This window comes from Oryx dammah, unplaced genomic scaffold, assembly GCF_014754425.2.
Source record: "Oryx dammah isolate SB20612 unplaced genomic scaffold, SCBI_Odam_1.1 HiC_scaffold_16, whole genome shotgun sequence".
Classification (NCBI taxonomy): domain Eukaryota; kingdom Metazoa; phylum Chordata; class Mammalia; order Artiodactyla; family Bovidae; genus Oryx; species Oryx dammah.
Window position 1 is genome coordinate 24,649,588 of NW_024070200.1, and position 17,584 is coordinate 24,667,171.

General features: G+C 44.1%; 1 long non-coding RNA gene and 1 other non-coding gene across 2 annotated transcripts in view; one reads left to right on the forward strand and one right to left on the reverse strand.

Annotated features, from left to right (window-relative positions):
* Positions 1-928: 928 nt before the first annotated feature.
* LOC120875101 overlaps positions 929-17,584 on the forward strand; it is a 271,110-nt gene continuing 254,454 nt past the window's right edge. Inside the window, exon 1 of the long non-coding RNA XR_005723813.1 lies at positions 929-2,088. This is a non-coding gene — a long non-coding RNA (uncharacterized LOC120875101). The remainder of the gene's footprint in view (positions 2,089-17,584) is intronic.
* TRNAW-CCA lies at positions 14,985-15,057 on the reverse strand. Its single transcript has one exon. It is a non-coding gene; the product is annotated as a tRNA-Trp (tRNA).

Sequence of the window (17,584 nt, forward strand, 5' to 3'; positions counted from 1 at the left end):
ATCATGCCTTTTCCTTTTCCTGAAGGTAAGCTTTATTCAGGGCTTTTCCCCAGTCTGGGGCTTCTTGTGTTGGAGTCTCCTGGCAAAGAGTGAGTTAATAGGCATGCTTCAAGAGAGTAGGTGTTTATGTGGCTGAACAGTTATTTAAGTTTATTATAATAATTTACAATGAGCGACCTCTGTTTCTTAAATGATCTCAAGCCAGAAGGCAGGAAAAGTATGGCCTCTGAGCCTGGAGTTCAGGATTTAGAATCTGAAGTTCTCTTCTCATGGGATGATTTCAGTTCAGTCTTTTAGATTTTCCAAGCCTTAACTTTACCATCTGCCAATGCAAATAATATTTTCCACGTATGTAATGGGGGACTGTGTCTTCATTTTCAGAGAGGTACCATGAAAGTAGCCTGTTGAACATGTTACTGTTAGAACTGGAAACCCTTATAGGCCACTCCTGTGATCTGAATGTTCTTCAAGTTGCAATTGTGGAAGAACCGGTTTCTGAAAGAAAAGCTTTGTGACATTCTTTGGAAAATCGTACTCATAGAAAATACTCATACACCAGACAGAGTGTGTTGATTTTTAGTTTCAGGGCATTTTTGATTATAGGAACACGTATTTTCCTACTTTTGATTTCCACAGACCCTCACTACTGGTTAGCTTTCTGTGCTACCGAGATTCTCTTTAAAAATAATGATACTTTGAGTCAGACAGAGAAAGACAAATACTGTATGTATGTATGTGTGTGTGTGCTTAATTGTGTCCAACTTTTTGCGACCCCATGGACTATAGCCCACCAGGCTCCTCTGTTCATGGAATTTTCTAGGCAAGAATACTGGAATGGGTTGCCATTTCCCCCACCAGGGGATCTTCCTGACCCAGGGACCAAACGCCAGTCTCTTGCATCTCTTGCATTGACAGAGGGATACTTTATCACTGCACCACCTGGGAAGCCCCAAATACTGTGTGGTGTCACTTATATGTGATCTAAACAATTTGACAAACTAGTGACTATAGCAAAAAAGAAACAGAAACTAGTGAATATAACAAAAAAGACTCCAAGATATAGGGAACAATCTAGTGGATACCAGTGGGGAGAGGGAAGGAGGAAGGGACAATATAGGGATGGGGATTCAGAAATACAAACTATAATGTATAAAACAAGCCATTAGGATATATTGTACAACATGGGGAATCTAGCCAATATTTTATAGCTATAGCCTTTAAAAGTTGTGAATCATTATTGTATACCTGTAACTTTTATAATATTTTATCGCAACTATATTTCAGTTGAAAATTGAATAATACTAAATCAGTGATCATTAGACCACTTGGGACTTAGGGGTATTTCCTTTGTTAAAAAAAATATGTTGCATTCAATTTATTTTTAAATTTTTTTCACTTTGAAAAATGGTGGCTGGGGTGGGGGGTGGGGAGGGAGAATCTGGGAGTTTGGGACTGACCGGCACGCACTGCTATGTTTAAGATGGATCATGAATGAGGACCTAATATATAGCAAAGCAACAACAAATCGAAACAAACAAACCTTGGAACCAAAAGAAAAAATTGTGGTAAAATACATATAATCATCTTAGCCCTTTTTAAGTGTACGGGCCAGTGGCATCAGTACACGAGCATTCTTGTGCAACCATCAGCACCCTCCATCTCTAAAATTAGCTGTACTTCTACACTATCAGTTTACTAGCTTTGGTAATTCCTTCTGCCAGGGATCTGTAGTCAGGAGGCAGACTGAGTGACTCTTTGCTCCTAGGAAGCTGCTTTTTTTTTTTTTCCTAAGGAATGATTCTGAAATGAAATGAGAAGGTCCTAGAAGAGGCCCCCCTACCCCCACCATCGGAGACAGACCTTATCAGGGTCCACAGTAGTGCATTACAGACCAGCCTCCAGATCCTTACAGGTATGGTTTGGCTGACAAAGTGGGTTTTATTTGGAGGGCAGAGGAGAGTCCCCAGATTTCTGTAATAGCTGGAACTGCAGAGCTGGGGGATGTTTGGTGCTGAGTGACGTGGTGGCAGCCCTGTTGATGGCCTGAGTCGGCTGCTGCAGCTGCCTGCGTGATGCTGCTCAGAAGTGGTAAGAAGGAGTAGGGAGGGGGCTGGGAGGCGACGGGGTGGCACAGGACCTGTCCACAGGGAGTGAGAGGGGCACTGACCCGACGTGCTGACTGGAGGCAAGAGAGCACATCCAGACGGTTGAAGTCAGCTTCATATTTGGTTGTAAACTTCCCCTTTCTTCCTGTGCAAGCTGAGAGATGTCCTCAGCAGGACAGGAGAGCAGGGTGGAGAGTAGTTTAGAAATTTCAAGCATAGAACTCCAATGGGCTTCAGCTCTTTCCTGATGATTCAGTCTTCCTCTGGGATCACATGAATGGAAAATACCATCTCCACAATTGTTTGCTCAATACTAGTTCCCTAAAGATGGCCTTGTTCCAAAAGCGATCTCATTCGTACTCACCTTTGTTTTATCAAAGTGTGCTATGACGTGTTATAAAGCTCACAATTTACAGCCGGTACTGTAGGTCAACACAACGAAGAGAGGACGCTGGTGTCCTCCTAACTGAGTTAAATATCTTTGGAGAACTGGGTTGTTTCGCCCTTTTTAAAAAAATTATTTTTTGTTGCATTGGGCCTTCTTTGGCGCATTTGGGCTTTCTCTAGTTGTGGCGAGCAGGCGCTGCTCTTTGTTGCGGTGCACAGGCTTCTCATTGCTGCAGTTTCTCTTGTTGTGGAGCACAGGCTCTAAGGTGTGCATGCTTCCTTAGTTGCAGCCTGCTGGCTCTAGATCACCGACTCAGGAGTTGCGGCGCATGGGCTTAGTTGCTTCACGGCATGTGAAATCTTCTGAGATTCGAAGATTCGAAGGGATCGAACCCATGTCTCCTCATTAGCAGATGGATTTTTATCTGCAGCACCACCGTGGAAGTTTTGTTTTTCCCTTTGATGTGAGGATAAAAGTTTGCCCTTTGTATTTGTGGAGAAAAGTTCCTGTGGCATTGCCTAGGAGCTCTGCCAGGGAGGGAAATGGATGTCCTTCTCATTGAGTTAAAGGGTCCAGGCAAGTGAGTTCAAGGTCGTGTTTTCAATACCCCCTGGACTAGTCTCCTTCAGGAATGCCTCAGAGACGGCCAGGACAGCCTGCTTCTGCTCCGGTATATAGCCAGTCACTCACTGCTTCTGTGGTGTCATGATGGGTGTGTGTACCAAGTCCCCCTATTGCTCAGCTCCCATTCTGTGTCCTGGGAAGTCTGGTTGTGGGATGGAGAATGTGACTTCCTTGTTTGTCTATGTTGAATTATGAGAAACCAGTAAGGAAACATTATGTTAGGTCCATACTGCTAAAGGGTAATTTAGACTGAAAGAAAGGGAGTTGGTCAGGGGTTGATTGGCATGTCAGACTGTGCCTCTGTCCACCTCTTTCTTCCTTCCTCCCTCATGTCTCTGTCTTTGTCTCTCCGTCTCTCTTTCTGTCTCTTTAAGTTAAGTCGCTTGCTCAGTCGTGTCCGACTCTTTGCGACCCCATGGACTGTAGCCCACCAGGCTCCTCTATCCATGGGATTCTCCAGGCAAGAATACTGGAGTGGGTTGCCATTTCTTTCTCCAGGGGATCTTCCCGACCCAGGGATCAAATTCAGGTCTCCCGCATTGCGGGAAGACGCTTTAACCTCTGAGCCACCTGGCTGTAACTCTCTGTCCTGTGTTTTTCTGTGCATGTCTCAGTATGCTTATCTCTATCTTGTTTCACTGAGTAGATGTTGAACTCCATTTGTGTGCCAAGTGCTATGCTAGATTCTGAGAGTCTAAAGGCAAATAAGACCCTGTGAACAATAATAGTAACAGTAGCAACTGGCATTGTTGTTAGTTACTTAACATGGATCAGACTCTATATTAAGAACTTTATATCCATTATTGCATTTAATCCTTGCAATAGCAGTATGTGATGGTTACAACATTACCCATTTCACAGGTAAGGAATCTGAGGTTCAAATAGGTTTAAAACTTGCCCTAGGTTGTGTAGCTTGTAGGGGTTTAAGTCTGTCTGCTTCATGAGTTCTCATCATTTACTGCTACTCTCACTGGCCCTTTCATGGTTAACTTGATGTTCCTCGGGACTCCAGGCTTCCTGTGGGACTGTTTTATGATATCGAATCAATTCCAGGTTACTGGTCTGTTCGAGATCTAGGAAGTGTTGTGCCACTCTGGAAGGGGCTGGGGGAGAGGAGAAAGAGTGAGGGGGAGAGAGAGTAACACACACACACAGGCAGAGAGACGAAGATAGTGATAGACTGAAAGGTGGAAAGAGGAGCTAGGTGGAAAGAGAGACATATTAAGATACACAAAGAATGAGAGAGGGAGAGAGAGAAGAGAAGAAGAAAGAAAGAGATACAGATGTACAGACTGACAGACATACCAAGCCATCGATCAAATCTCTTGCCTTCTGTCTCTTTCTCTCATTTTTCTTTTATTAGCGGGACTTCAGTATGATACTATCTTATATGTTTCTTACAAATCAAGATGAATGATAAGCAGTGGTGTCTAGTAACATGTTGTGTTCTGTGAGGAATATAAAAGATTGGTGAGAATGTGGTAGCTCTGAAACCCAAATAAAAGCCTTTTTTTGTTCCTCGTGATCAGAACACAACAGAGCTGTTACTTGCTGTATCTAACGGTGTTGAACATAAATGATTAGACATAGACTTTGGACTAAAGAAATTTACATCCCAGCTCCTCCGCTTCCTAGTTGTGTGATTTTGAGTAAGTTACTGAACTTCTCTGAGCTTCAGTTTTCTGATCTGTAAAATTGGCATAACTGTGGTACCTCTTTTATGGAGTTCTTGGGAGTTTTTCAAGAGATGATGTCCAATAGTGTTGGGCATAAATGATTTCAGCCATTTTTATTTTATGAACAATGTTGGTAAAGTTAGTTTAATTTGCCCCCACCCACACACACTGGTCACTTTTACTTGCCGGTACATTTGATGACATGATTTTCTCTGCCCAGTACACACTTCCCTTCACTTTCCCAACATTTCCAGTGGTAAATAGCCCAGGAACTGCTTTGAGTAACTTTGCCCACCGTAGAGATGGAATGTATGGTACCCTCTGTGCAGACGCACACCACTGTGAAGCGTCTCTGCTGTGGTCATGATCATGGTCTGTTTAATTAAAAGCAGGTTGTCACTCATCTGTAGATGACGAGTTCTTTGCAGACTGGTATTATCTTATCTACCTCTGTGTTCTCAGCAGGTGGGCAGAGCCCCTGAAGAGTCTAGGAGGACAGGCTGAGAGAGCCTTTGGCCATTTATCATGTTCCAGAATTTTCTTTCCTTTGATAAATAGTTACCAGGAGAGCCCAACCAACATGTTAGGCATTTCCATCCCATGAAAGACTAGACAGGATGTGGTTGAGATTAGTTTTATATTCTGAGACTTTGCTGTAAAGCCCTTCCATTTGATGTCTCAGGGTTCAGAACCTCTTTCAACTTAATTTATAATAAGAATCTGCCTATCATTTGGGGAAGCTTCTTGGGGAGGGAAGACTACCATGATATTTGGACACAACTGTCTCTAAAGCACTGGGATAATGGATGTCACACAGCACAGAGCAGGTACAGAGCAGGTGGTTGGGAAATGCTTTCTGAACAGCAGGAATTTACATTGCTTATAAGTATTTCTTAAAACAGATGCCAATGTCCATCATCTCAATAGGACATGAACAAAGCAATGATGTAAGCTGAGGAACTAGTTTTGCATGGCCTGGAGTTGAACTTCAGATTTCACTGTTTCATCATTCCATGACTTTATGTATCTGAATCACAGGCTGATTCAAATTTTGGGTTCAGTTCTGTTCAGTTCAGTCTCTCAGTCATGTCTGACTCTTTGCGACTCCATGAACTGTAGCACACCAGGCCTCGCTGTCCATCACCATCTCCCGGAGTTCACTCAGACTCATGTCCATTGAGTCAGTGATGCCATCCAGCCATCTCACCCTCTGTCGTCCCCTTCTCCTCCTGCCCAATCCCTCCCATCATCAGAGTCTTTTCCAATGAGTCAACTCTTCGCATGAGGTGGCCGAAGTATTGGAGTTTCAGCTTTAGCGTCATTCCTTCCAAAGAAATCCCAGGGTTGATCTCCTTCAGAATGGACTGGTTGGATCTCCTTGCAGTCCAAGGGACTCTCAAGAGTCTTCTCCAACACCACAGTTCAAAAGCATCAATTCTTCAGTGCTCAGCCTTCTTCACAGTCCAACTCTCACATCCATACATGACCACTGGAAAAACCATAGCCTTGACTATATGGACCTTAGTCGGCAAAGTAATGTCTCTGCTTTTGAATATGCTATCTAGGTTGGTCATAACTTTTCTTCCAAGGAGTAAGCATCTTTTAATTTCATGGCTGCAGTCACCATCTGCAGTGATTTTGGAGCCCCCCCCAAAATAAAGTCTGACAGTGTTTCCACTGTTCCCCCATCTATTTCCCATGAAGTGATGGGACCGGATGCCATGATTTTCGTTTTCTGAATGTTGAGCTTTAAGCCAACTTTTTCACTTTCCTCTTTCACTTTCATCAAGAGGCTTTTTAGTTCCTCTTCACTTTTTGCCATAAGGGTGGTGTCATCTGCATATCTGAGGTTATTGATATTTCTCTTGGCAATCTTGATTCCAGCTTCTGCTTCCTCCAGCCCAGCGTTTCTCATGATGTACTCTGCATATAAGTTAAATAAGCAGGGTGACAATATACAGCCTTGACGTACTCCTTTTCCTATTTGGAACCAGTCTGTTGTTCCATGTGCAGTTCTAATTGTTGCTTCCTGGCCTACATACAGATTTCTCAAGAGGCAGGTCAGGTGGTCTGGTATTCCCATCTCTCTCAGAATTTTCTGCAGTTTATTGTGATCCACACAGTCAAAGGCTTTGGCATAGTCAATAAAGCAGAAATAGATGTTTTTCTGGAACTCCTGACTGTCAACTCTGGGCAGGTGGCAGATGTGGGCCTCCAGTAACTAACTGGCCTTTGATTTCAGTCAAAGAGTCTGGGGCTTTGGTGTAGGCTCTAGAGTTGCAGAGTGGTATGAGGTCTTCCTTTCCCCTGAACAAGTGGGGAAATATTATGAGCCATTCCTACCCTTGACCATGGAAAAGTCCATACCAGTCTGAGATCTACTGAGAGTGAGTTCTCATCTCTTTAAGGTCAGTTTTTAGTCTTAATTTGGCTATTGTAGAATGGAGTTCATATGCCTTTCTTGGAAGTGCTTCTGTGTTTTGCAGGGAGGGGAGTGAATGGGGAGTTGCCAGGCTGTTCTTCTGAGTTCAAGGAGGGCTTCAGGTACCCTCAAGGTTTGAAAGACTTCAGGTTGAGCCCTGGCCAGGCAGTTTTGAGTAGTTCTGGGTGGTGGCTCCATAAGCACCTTCATCTTCACACTTGTCATCAGTCCTTCATTAGCTTAAGGCTAATTTTTAAGGTTGGATACACCACAGGGCTGACCAATTTGGCTTAGTCAAAGCATTACTCCTCTGATGAATCTGCACTTGCACTTGCCAGCTTCCTTGGGCCACGTAAAGGCACAGGTTGCCACTTGAGTCTGCTTCTCTTGGAAGAACTGAAATTCCCGGCACTGTGTGTGACAAAGCAGGAGCTGGAGAAGAGGATTAAAGCTGAAGTTTCAGGAAGCACAGTGGTGACTGTTGTGAGAGCAGCTCTGAGGCTCAGATCCCAGCCAAGCTGCTTCTCCACTCCCTTGGCTATGACCAGGAGCTTCCCAGGTGCTGTAGTGGTTAATGCAAGAGATGCAGGTTCAGTCCCTGGGTTGGGAAGATCCCCTGGAGGAGGGCATGGGAGCCCACTCCAGTACTCTTGCCTGGAGAATCCCATGAACAGAGAAGCCTGGTGGGCTACAGTTCATGGGGTCACAAAAAGCTGTACATGACTGAATGCACACACACACACACACACACACGCATGGGCTACAGTCCATGGGGCCACAAAGAGTTGGACATGACTGAGTGCACACACACACAAGCCTCGTAGGCTCTCTGACTCTTAGAAACCTTAACTGTGATCATAACACACACCTTGAGAGGGTCATGGGGGGAATACTGGGGTACCACCATTGCATGGAGACTGGGATGGTGGGGGCACCCTGGACAAGCATCCTTATCCATTTCTTTCTTGCTGTTTGGGTATCAACAGATATGTTTGTGGTGGTTGGTGATATCCTGGATGTAGAATGGAAGAAGACATATGGGGTGGTCTTTTAGGAACTCATAATTTATTTATATATTAAATTTTTTACATTAAAGTATAATTGATTTATAATGTACTGATTTTTTTTTGCTGTATAGCAAAGTGACTCAGTTATACACATATATACATTCTTTTTAAAATATTCTTTTCCATTATGGTCTGTACAAGGAGATGGATATAGTCTCCTGTGTTACACAGTAGGACCTTGTTTTCAATCCATTCTAAATGTAATAGTTTGCATCTGCTAACCCCAGACTCCCAATCCATCCCTCTTCTGCCCCTTTCCCCCTTGGCAACCACAAATATGTTCTCTGTATTTGTGAGTCTGTTTCTGTTTTGTAGAGAGGTTCATTTGTGCCACATTTTAGGTTCCACTTATAAGTGATGCCATGTGGTATTTGTCTTTATCTTTCTGACTTACTTCACTTGGTATGATATTATTTAGTTGTATCCATGTTGCTGCAAATGCATTATTTTGTTCTTTTTTATGGCTGAGTAGTTTTCCATTGTATATATGTACCACATCTTCTTTTTAAAACGTTTATTTATTTATTAGGTTGTATGGGTCTTAGTTGTGGCACACGGGGTCTTTGTTTATGGCAGTACCTGGCATCTTTAGCGGCATGAGAACTCTTCATTGCAGCATGTGGGATCTAGTTCCTTTATCAGGGATAAAATCTGGGCAAAACCTGGACAAAACCCTGCATTGGGAGCTTGGAGTCTCAGTCACTGGACCACCAGGGAAGTCCCATGTACCACCTCTTCTTAATCCGTTCATCTGTTGATGGACATTTAGGTTGCTTTCATGTCTTGACTATTGTGAATAGTGCTGTTATGAACATAGGGGTGCATGTATTTTTTTTTGGTCATGCCACATGGCTTGTGAGATCTTAGTTCCCTGACATGGATTAAACCCAGGCCTTTGGCAGTAAGTGCACATAGTCCTAAACACTGGACCATCAGGGAATTCCTGCATGTATCTTTTTGAATTGTAATTTTGTCCAAGTCTATGCCCAGGAGTGGGACTGTTGGATCATATGGTAATTCTACCTTCAGTTTTCTGAGGAACCTCCATACTGTTTTCTGTTGTGGCTGTGCGAACTTAAATTCCCACCAGCAGTGTAGGAGAGAGAGGAACTCATATTTTAAAACAGACATCTTGAGTGCATTTGAAGCAAAGCTTGCATAGAAATCACAGAAAAACAGTCATAAATATTTGAGAAAATAGGTTCCTAAAAAAAATTTAGTATTTAGGTGAATAGGAAATTGCAGTTGTTGGGAGATAACTCTTCATCTGTTTGCCAGTGTGCCATTAGGATCCATTTGGAAGTCCAGGGGCTCTTTGGTTAATCAAAGATTGAGGAGTTGTAAAATGAGAGGGAAGTTGTCTCATGCTAGTGTTTCCCTAAATACTTGCAGGACATTTCATCTACAAGATCTTTTGGAACAAAAAGTGTCTGTTGTCCATAAAGGGCTGGAAACAAAATAGGGTTAAGAATTGATGTTTTACCATGCAAGAGTTCTTCCCTGACCCCAATGGCCAATGCAGGTTAATCTATTAAGATTTATGAGACATCGGGTAGCAAGGAAACCTGGTATAACCCAGCATTTTTCAAGCTCATTTGAGTAAGAGATATTTCCCAGATAACTCCGATTAAATAGGAGAAATGGAGTGGTCAAAGTTTGAGATATACAGCTTTGATTGTTGGGTGGGGTGTGAGGTTGGTTGTGTAAGGTTGAGTTGTGAGTGGATTTTACTGGAGAATTCTCAAGAGAGAACTAATACAGATGGAAGTTGCAAGGACTGCTGAGTAGGTTTGTTTTTTTTTTTAATCTCTATTTTAAAAAATTGGGACTTCCCTGGCAGCTGAGTGTAAGACTCATGCTTCCCCTGCAGGGGGTATAGGTTCTATCTCTGGTCGGGGAATTGAGATCCTGCACACCACAGTGTGAGGAACAGTAACAAATTTCCTATTTCCTCAACATTTTCTTATATCAACTATTTCAAACATTCAGGAAAACTGAGAGATTAGCTATATGATCAGGCCACTCAAGATGGCTGTTCTCTTGCTCTCTGTTCATCCCCTGTTCAACCAGTCCCTGCTTCACCTACACCCTACTCAAGTGCGTATGTGATAAGTCTTTTCAGTTGTTTCTGACTCTTTGCGACCATATGGACTCTTTGCTCCTTTGTCCATGGAATTCTCCAGGCAAGAATACTGGAGTGGGTTGCCATTTCCTCCTCCAGGAGAATCTTCCTGACCCAGGGATCAAACCCCTGTCTCTTATGTCTCCTGCATTGGCAGGCGGGTTCCTTCCCAATCCTCTTGATCTTAGGGCTTATTGAGTAACTACCTATGTGATTGCCCCCTGCCCCAGCCGCTGGTTTCCCTGGTGACTGATGAGCTAACCTGATGTTAGTTATGTCAGTTCCCCCTGTAAATGGTAGCCTTCTTATTCCTCAAGTAGAGGAGATTTCTGCTGTGTCCTGCCTTCTGCCCATGGTGGAGTGTTTCTCCAGGACTTTTAGCTTCCAATTTGCAAGATTAGCTATCCAACAAGTCATTGGTGTCTCTGTCACTGTCTCTAGGCATTTTCTGTGGTCTCCCAGCTGGACAGTTACAAGGGTTACAGGCCTGCAGGGTGCAGTCCAACATTAGTACAAAGAAGCTAAAGTTATATACACATTATGATGGAATTTTCAGGTGGCTCAGTGAGTAAAGAATCCACATGCAATGCAGGCGATATAAGAGACCTGGGTTTTGATCCCTGAGGTGGGAAGATCCCCTGGAGAAGGAAATGGCAACCCACTCCAGTATTCTTGCCTGGAAAATTCCATGGACAGAGGCGCCTGCTGGGCTACAGTCCATGGAGTCACAAAAACTCGGACAGGACTGAAGCGACTGAGCATGCATACGTGCATACACATTATGACACATCACTTCTCAATATTTAACATACATCACTTAAGAACACAGATATTTGTTTTCAGACCCACAATGTCATTATACCTGCTAAGAAAGCCATCTAAAATCAACTTAATGAAGAAGAAAAAATAAAATCAACTTAATGTTTAAATCCCTCCCCATCTACAGCTTTTAAAAAAATCAATTACCTTTCTTTTAATGGTTGTTACTTATTTTAACTTAGAATAGTTCCTCTCCCTTTTTTTTTTTTTCTCCCATGACATTGACCTTCTGAAGAACCTAGGCTAGTGATTGTACGAATGTCCCACATTCTAGATTTCTGTTTCCTCATGATGTTCAGTTTTTCCTCTGTCCCGGTAATTCTCTGCCCTGGCTGCACATTGGAACCACCTGTCTTGATTAATTGGCAGTGCAAGGAAGGGGGATTCATTGGCCCACTCTGTCCTCATGGGAATTATTTAAATCAAATTTAAAGCCTGGAAAAGAGAATGCCAATGTCTGTGTTCCACTGTAAACCAATCAAATTAGAATCTCCGGAGTTGAAGCTCAGGTGACCCTGGTTTCAAAATTCTTTAGGTGATTCTGATAAGTAGTCAGCACTAAGAACTGCTGCTCTATCCTGTGTATCCTATATATTGAAGTTAGGCTATAGATTTTTTGTCTGGAATACTTTGCATGTTGCAATCACCTTGGAAGCTTTAAAAAATACTGATACATGGGGGTCCACCCCAGAGATTCTGATATAGTTGGTCTGGCGGCGTGGCCTAGGCTTTGGGAGTTTTGAAATCTGCTCAGGTGATTTTAATGCAGCCAGGAAGACCCACTGCTTTAGATTATTATTATTTTTTGTTTAATTTGCATCCTATCAGGAGGCACACAATGTCACACTATTCCATTATTTGTGATGCCAGTTTCAATCACTGGATTAAGGTGGTCACACTAGACCTCTCCATCACCTCTTTATCACAAATGTACAAGTGCTCCTGTTCCCAGAGGTAAGCGGTCTCTGAGATGATACCTTGGTGCTGCTAACAAGTTTTAATCCAACGGTTTTAGCTTCCACTGGTGATTGTTACCTCTGTCAAGTATTATGTGGAGGGTGAGTATAAATGGTGATCTAATCTTGTCTTTCCTTCTGTAACAGAGTATGGCTGAGTGCAGCCCTAAGTCTGCAGCCCTTGCTGCAGTGCCACTATGCCGCATCCAACTCTGGTTACCATTGGACCTGTGGGGGCCCTGCTCAGTGATTGGTCAACACTGCAGTGGGCCCCACCCTCAAGCAACCAACTGTCAAAGAGAGACCTTTTAGTGGTCCTGCTCAGTCATTGGTTAGCACAGCAGTGAGCCCCGCCCACAAGCAACCAGCTGTCGAGGAGGGGTCGTCAGGCAGAGAGTGAGGTGAGAGGTGGATCCGTCTCTCCAGCTTGCCTGGCCTCGGGCCAGCAGGTGTGCCGTGGGGGCCCAGGGAATAGGCTGGGGGCTGTGTCCTGCAGGGCTCCAGAGCCCTCGCTAGGGCCACCCCCTGGCCTTGGCCCAGGCCTTGAGGCGGTGGTGAACCTCTTCCCCATGCCCACCGCTGACCTAATGGCAGTGGCAGTCCGCATAGGACAGTCTGTGGGCCCTGGCCCCCACCGTTTGGGCAGCCTGAGGAACCTGAGGGCTGGTTGCGTCCTGGCGCTTTGCTACCTCAGTGATGACAGTTGTGCAGGGTCTGGGGACCTGGCCCTGAGGGAGCCGCCAACTGAGATCTGCCTCCTCAGCCAGGACCTGGACCTCAGAAGGACCTTCGGGACCTTGGCCTTCTTGTCAGACAGGGAATAACATTTGTTTGGTAGAGATTTACAGGAACATTATTCCCTGACCCTGACCTGACCTCCAGAACAAAGGCTCTGATACCAAGAAGTTTGCAACAGCTAACCACACCCCTCTATCACCTTTCCTAGAGAAGGGCTCTGCTGAAAGTTTTTGGGCCACCACCCATCTCCTTGCAGGGCCCTACAATATGCCTTTTTCTGTTCCAGACTCCGAAGTTTTGGTATGTTTGGCCTCACTGTGTGACGAGCACACGGACATTTATTTGACTTTCTTTTGTTGAGAAGATCTGTCTTGTTTATCCTCTTACCACCCCCTGGACACATGTATTTTTATTAACTAACCAGCTACAATCATTATCCTTTTTGATATTCAAATTATACTAAATTTGGCCTGTGGGAGCCCCTTCAAGCTGGCTTTTTTTTAAGTAAAAAAATTTAATTCAATTACATAGAGAAATATACAGAAGATTGAGTCTACAGTTCAAAAATTTCCCAGAGCAAACACCTGTGTAACCAGTTCCCAGATCAAGAAACAGAACAATGAAATTACCCCAGGAGCCTCCATCACACCCTCTTCCTGTCTTTCCCCACAAGAGTAACCACTAACAGTCTTACTTTTAAACTTGTCGATCAGTTTGCCTGTTTGGGAACTTTGTATAAATAGGATCATAGAACATGCAGTGTTTTTATGTGTCTGGCTTCTTTGTTCATCATCATGTTCATGAGATTCATCTATGATGTGTGTAGTTGTAATTCTTTTTCATCCCTCCTGCAATTTATTTATCCATTCTAATGTTGGTGGGCATTTAGGCTGATTCCGTGTTCTATTAACACAGTGCTGCTATGGACATTCTGATATTTGTCTTTGGGTGAACATATTATTGAGTTTTGTTTGCTTTTTTTGTTTTTGGAAGCGGGGAACATATACCTAACAGTGGAACTGCTTGTTCATAGAGTATGCTCAACTTTATTCAGTACTGTCGGACAGTGTTTTCTTTGGTTATAACCCCATTGGTCTTGGTGCTTTCTGGCAGAATATGTCCTGGGCTCATTTTGTATGTTCTCTGACCAAGCCCTGGAATCTGCCATCTCTCTGAGGAGCCCTCATGCTTTTGAATAAGGAATAGTATTTAAAAACCAAGGTCTGCATGCTAGTGGTGCTCACTGATACTGGGAAGTCATTGTTTTTAGTTCCCTTTAGTGAGCAAAGGTAGAAAATTCACTAAAGAAAATAATCATGCATTTGAATTGACAATTCCAATTCAACATTGCAGGATTTTTTTCCTGTTAACTCTGTTTTTATTTTATATGTGCATCTCTTTTATGCTAAAAATCTTGGTTTCTAATAACATCAATAAGTTTTATTTGCTTTGTTCTACACTTAAAACAGTTGCAAAATTGCAATACTAACATTACTATATTGTCAATATAACTGAGAATAATATTATGAATTGAAGTGATGTATGTGTGAAGTTTTAGATTTCTTTGAAATAATTTTTTGTCTCTCGTGAGCAATTTATATGATACTAAACTGAATTGCCTAAACCTAAAGAGGATGAAGAATTTATCCAGTGGCTTAAGAAGATGGGTGTTGGGCTCAGAATAATATTGACTGTGGGGCTTGGCCCTTCTAGACAATTACTGCTGTGGAGCTCCCACTCTTTGCCCCTCCCCCTCCTTTTTCTAAACTGCTTTTTGAAGAACTTCAGGGTTTCCACTGGGGAGGGTACACCCATGGGGATGCACTCTTTTCTCTCACTTAGAGGTTCTGTGGCCACCAGCCTCCCCCACCCAGGTTGTGATGGTTCATTTTGTGTCAGCTGGGCTGTGCTCTGGTGCTTAGTTGTTTGGTCATGTACCGGTCTAGATGCTGCTATGAAGGCATTTAAAACATATTTATTTGGCTGTGCCAGGTGGGTCTTTGTTCTGTCATGTGGAATCTTTTATTTGCAGCATGAGAGGTCTTAGTTGCAGCATGTGGGATCTAGTTCCCTAACCAGGGATTGAACCTGGGCTCTGTGCATTGGAAGCATGGAGTCTTGGCCACTGGACCATTAGGGAAGTCCCTATGAAGGCATTTTTGAAAGCTCTGATTAATGTTTAAATTGGCAGATTTTGAGTAAAGTAGATGACTCTTCATAATACGGTGGGTGTCATATCTGATCAACTGAAAGCCTTAAGAGAAAAGACTCAGGTCCCTTGAAGAGGACTTCCACCTTACTTACAATTCCATCAACTTCTTGCTGGAGTTGCCAGCTTGTCCCCTATTTGAATTTGCCACTTCCTATAATCATGTGATTATATGATCACACATGATTATTGGGACTGGCAAATTGAAATAGGGGACAAGCTGGGGCTTCCCTGATGTCTCAGATGGTAAAGTGTCTGCCTGCAATGCGGCAGACCCCGGTTTGATTCCTGGGTCGGGAAGATCCCCTGGAGAAGGAAATGGCAATCCACTCCAGCACTCTTGCCTGAAAAATCCCACAGACGGAGGAGCCTGATAGGCTACAGTCCATGGGGTCGCAAAGAGTCGGACATGATTGACTTCACTTCACTTCATAATCATGTGAGGACTTCCCTGGTGGCTCAGTGGTAAAGAATCTGCCTGCCAATTCAGGAGATGAGGGTTCGATCCCTGGGTCGGGCTGATTCCTCAGAGAAGGAAATGGCAACCCACTTTCGTATTCTTGCCTGGGAAATCCTGTGGACAGAGGAGCCTGAAAGGCTACAGTCCCTGTGGTTGCAAAGAGTTGACTATGATTTAGTGACTAAGGAAAAACAACCACATAATCCTGTGAACTAATTTCTAAAATCCCCTCCCCACCCCTGTCCCAAGCCATCCTGTCTTTCTCTTCCTCACCCCCATCCTCTACACACACAGGGACAGACACACCCTCCTCCACACCCCCCACCCATGCTTTGGATTTTGTTTCCAGAGTCTCTGCTGCGTGGCTCAGGAATAGCGGAGCAGGGTGAAAAGCAGATTGTTATCATCCAGGCAGAAGAGGTGTGTAGTAAGGGGCCCTGCAGAGGGAGTTGGGTGCAGGAAATAGTAGGTAAGAACCTCCCTCCTCTCCCACTTAGACCTTGACTACTGTGGCTGCCTGCGCCCGGAAGATGTGACCTTTGTTTGACTTGGAGCCAGAGCATCCTCCTGGTCCAGGAGCACCCTAACACTCTGTTTTGGTGAGAGAGGAAGAGGCCCTCCATGACCCTCGAGTGCCTCTGGGGTCAATTGACCTAGGTAGGGTTCCTGTCAGTGGCTCTCGGGTAGGTTGGGCTGTGTGCACAGCAGGCTTGGAGAAGGGCTTCTCCTCAGTGGGAGGAGCTGGTCTCATTTCTCAAAGAGTAAAGGCCCAGCTGCTTGTTGTTAAGAGGCACTGCAGGATTTCCTCTTTTAGCTTATCCCTCCCCAGGAGGAGGAGACTTTCAGTGAAATAGAGGAAACCACAGAATATTCAGGAACATAATAATGCGTTGAAGTTATTCCATGAGACAGTCCGTGTAAACAATAGAAGAGCTGATTTTCCAAGGTTGCTCTATTCTGGGGGGAAAAGGCTACTGCAGTGAAGCCTAGTAAGATCCCACCACACTCTGCCCTCAGGAGAGTGGGACAGACCAAGTAGGAGAAGACCAAGGGCCTAGAGGAGGAAGAGAAGAGAGGTGGAGAGGGAAGAGGCCCCAAGATAACGGGATATATCCTTTTAGATCACAGTTTTCAACCATTTTACTCTACATTTGTGACACTTTTGATATAGTTCATTTCAGACCTCCTGAGGATGGTTGCTTTTCACATATCAGATAACTAAGGGGACCTCTAGATAATATCACAGTTGAACTCTTCCAGGAGTGTCAGGATGCTGATCATTCAGTCTCTGGAGTAAAGCATCTCTGTGTGCCTTAGATGCACCTATCAATATTTTAATGAAGGTGGAGAAGTCAGACCAATGTCCTCACTCATACTTGCTTGGTGGAAGATAAACCAGTTAGGAATCTTCTTATTGTGAATGACCACAGGCCCCAAACAAACTAGCTTAAAATAAACAAAGCAAAATAATTCATTGGCTTTTGTCACTGAGAAGGCCACAGGTCAAGCTGCTTCGGGTGAGACCTGAGTCAGGACTCAGGTGATGCTTTCAGGATGCCCCTCTGGTTCTGCTCTGTGCTCGCCCCTCCTAAGTCTCTGTGTAACTGTCTCTGGAATCTTCAGCTTCCCATCTTTCTGACTCAGTCTTGGGGAGGATAAGAGAAAGCTTCTCTTTCCCATGAGCCTAAGAGAATGTGCCAGGCTAATTGCCTTGAGGTGGGATACACACTGTAGGGCTGGGCAGTGGAGTGAACTTCTGTGCAGTTGGGAACCCAGAGTGGGTGGGCTCTCTGGAGGCAAACTGGGAATTGAGACCAAAGCTGAGGAAATGGATGCTGGGAGGACCAAACAGACAAACCAGGAAACGTGTGCACTGACTGATTTAGATGGCTATGGGGAAGGTAAGTTTTTCTCAGAAATGAAACACTGAACATGCTCAAGGCTTTTGGACAACTTCAAGATCCTTAAGACTTTGTACCTTGTTGTCCAGCAGAGAGA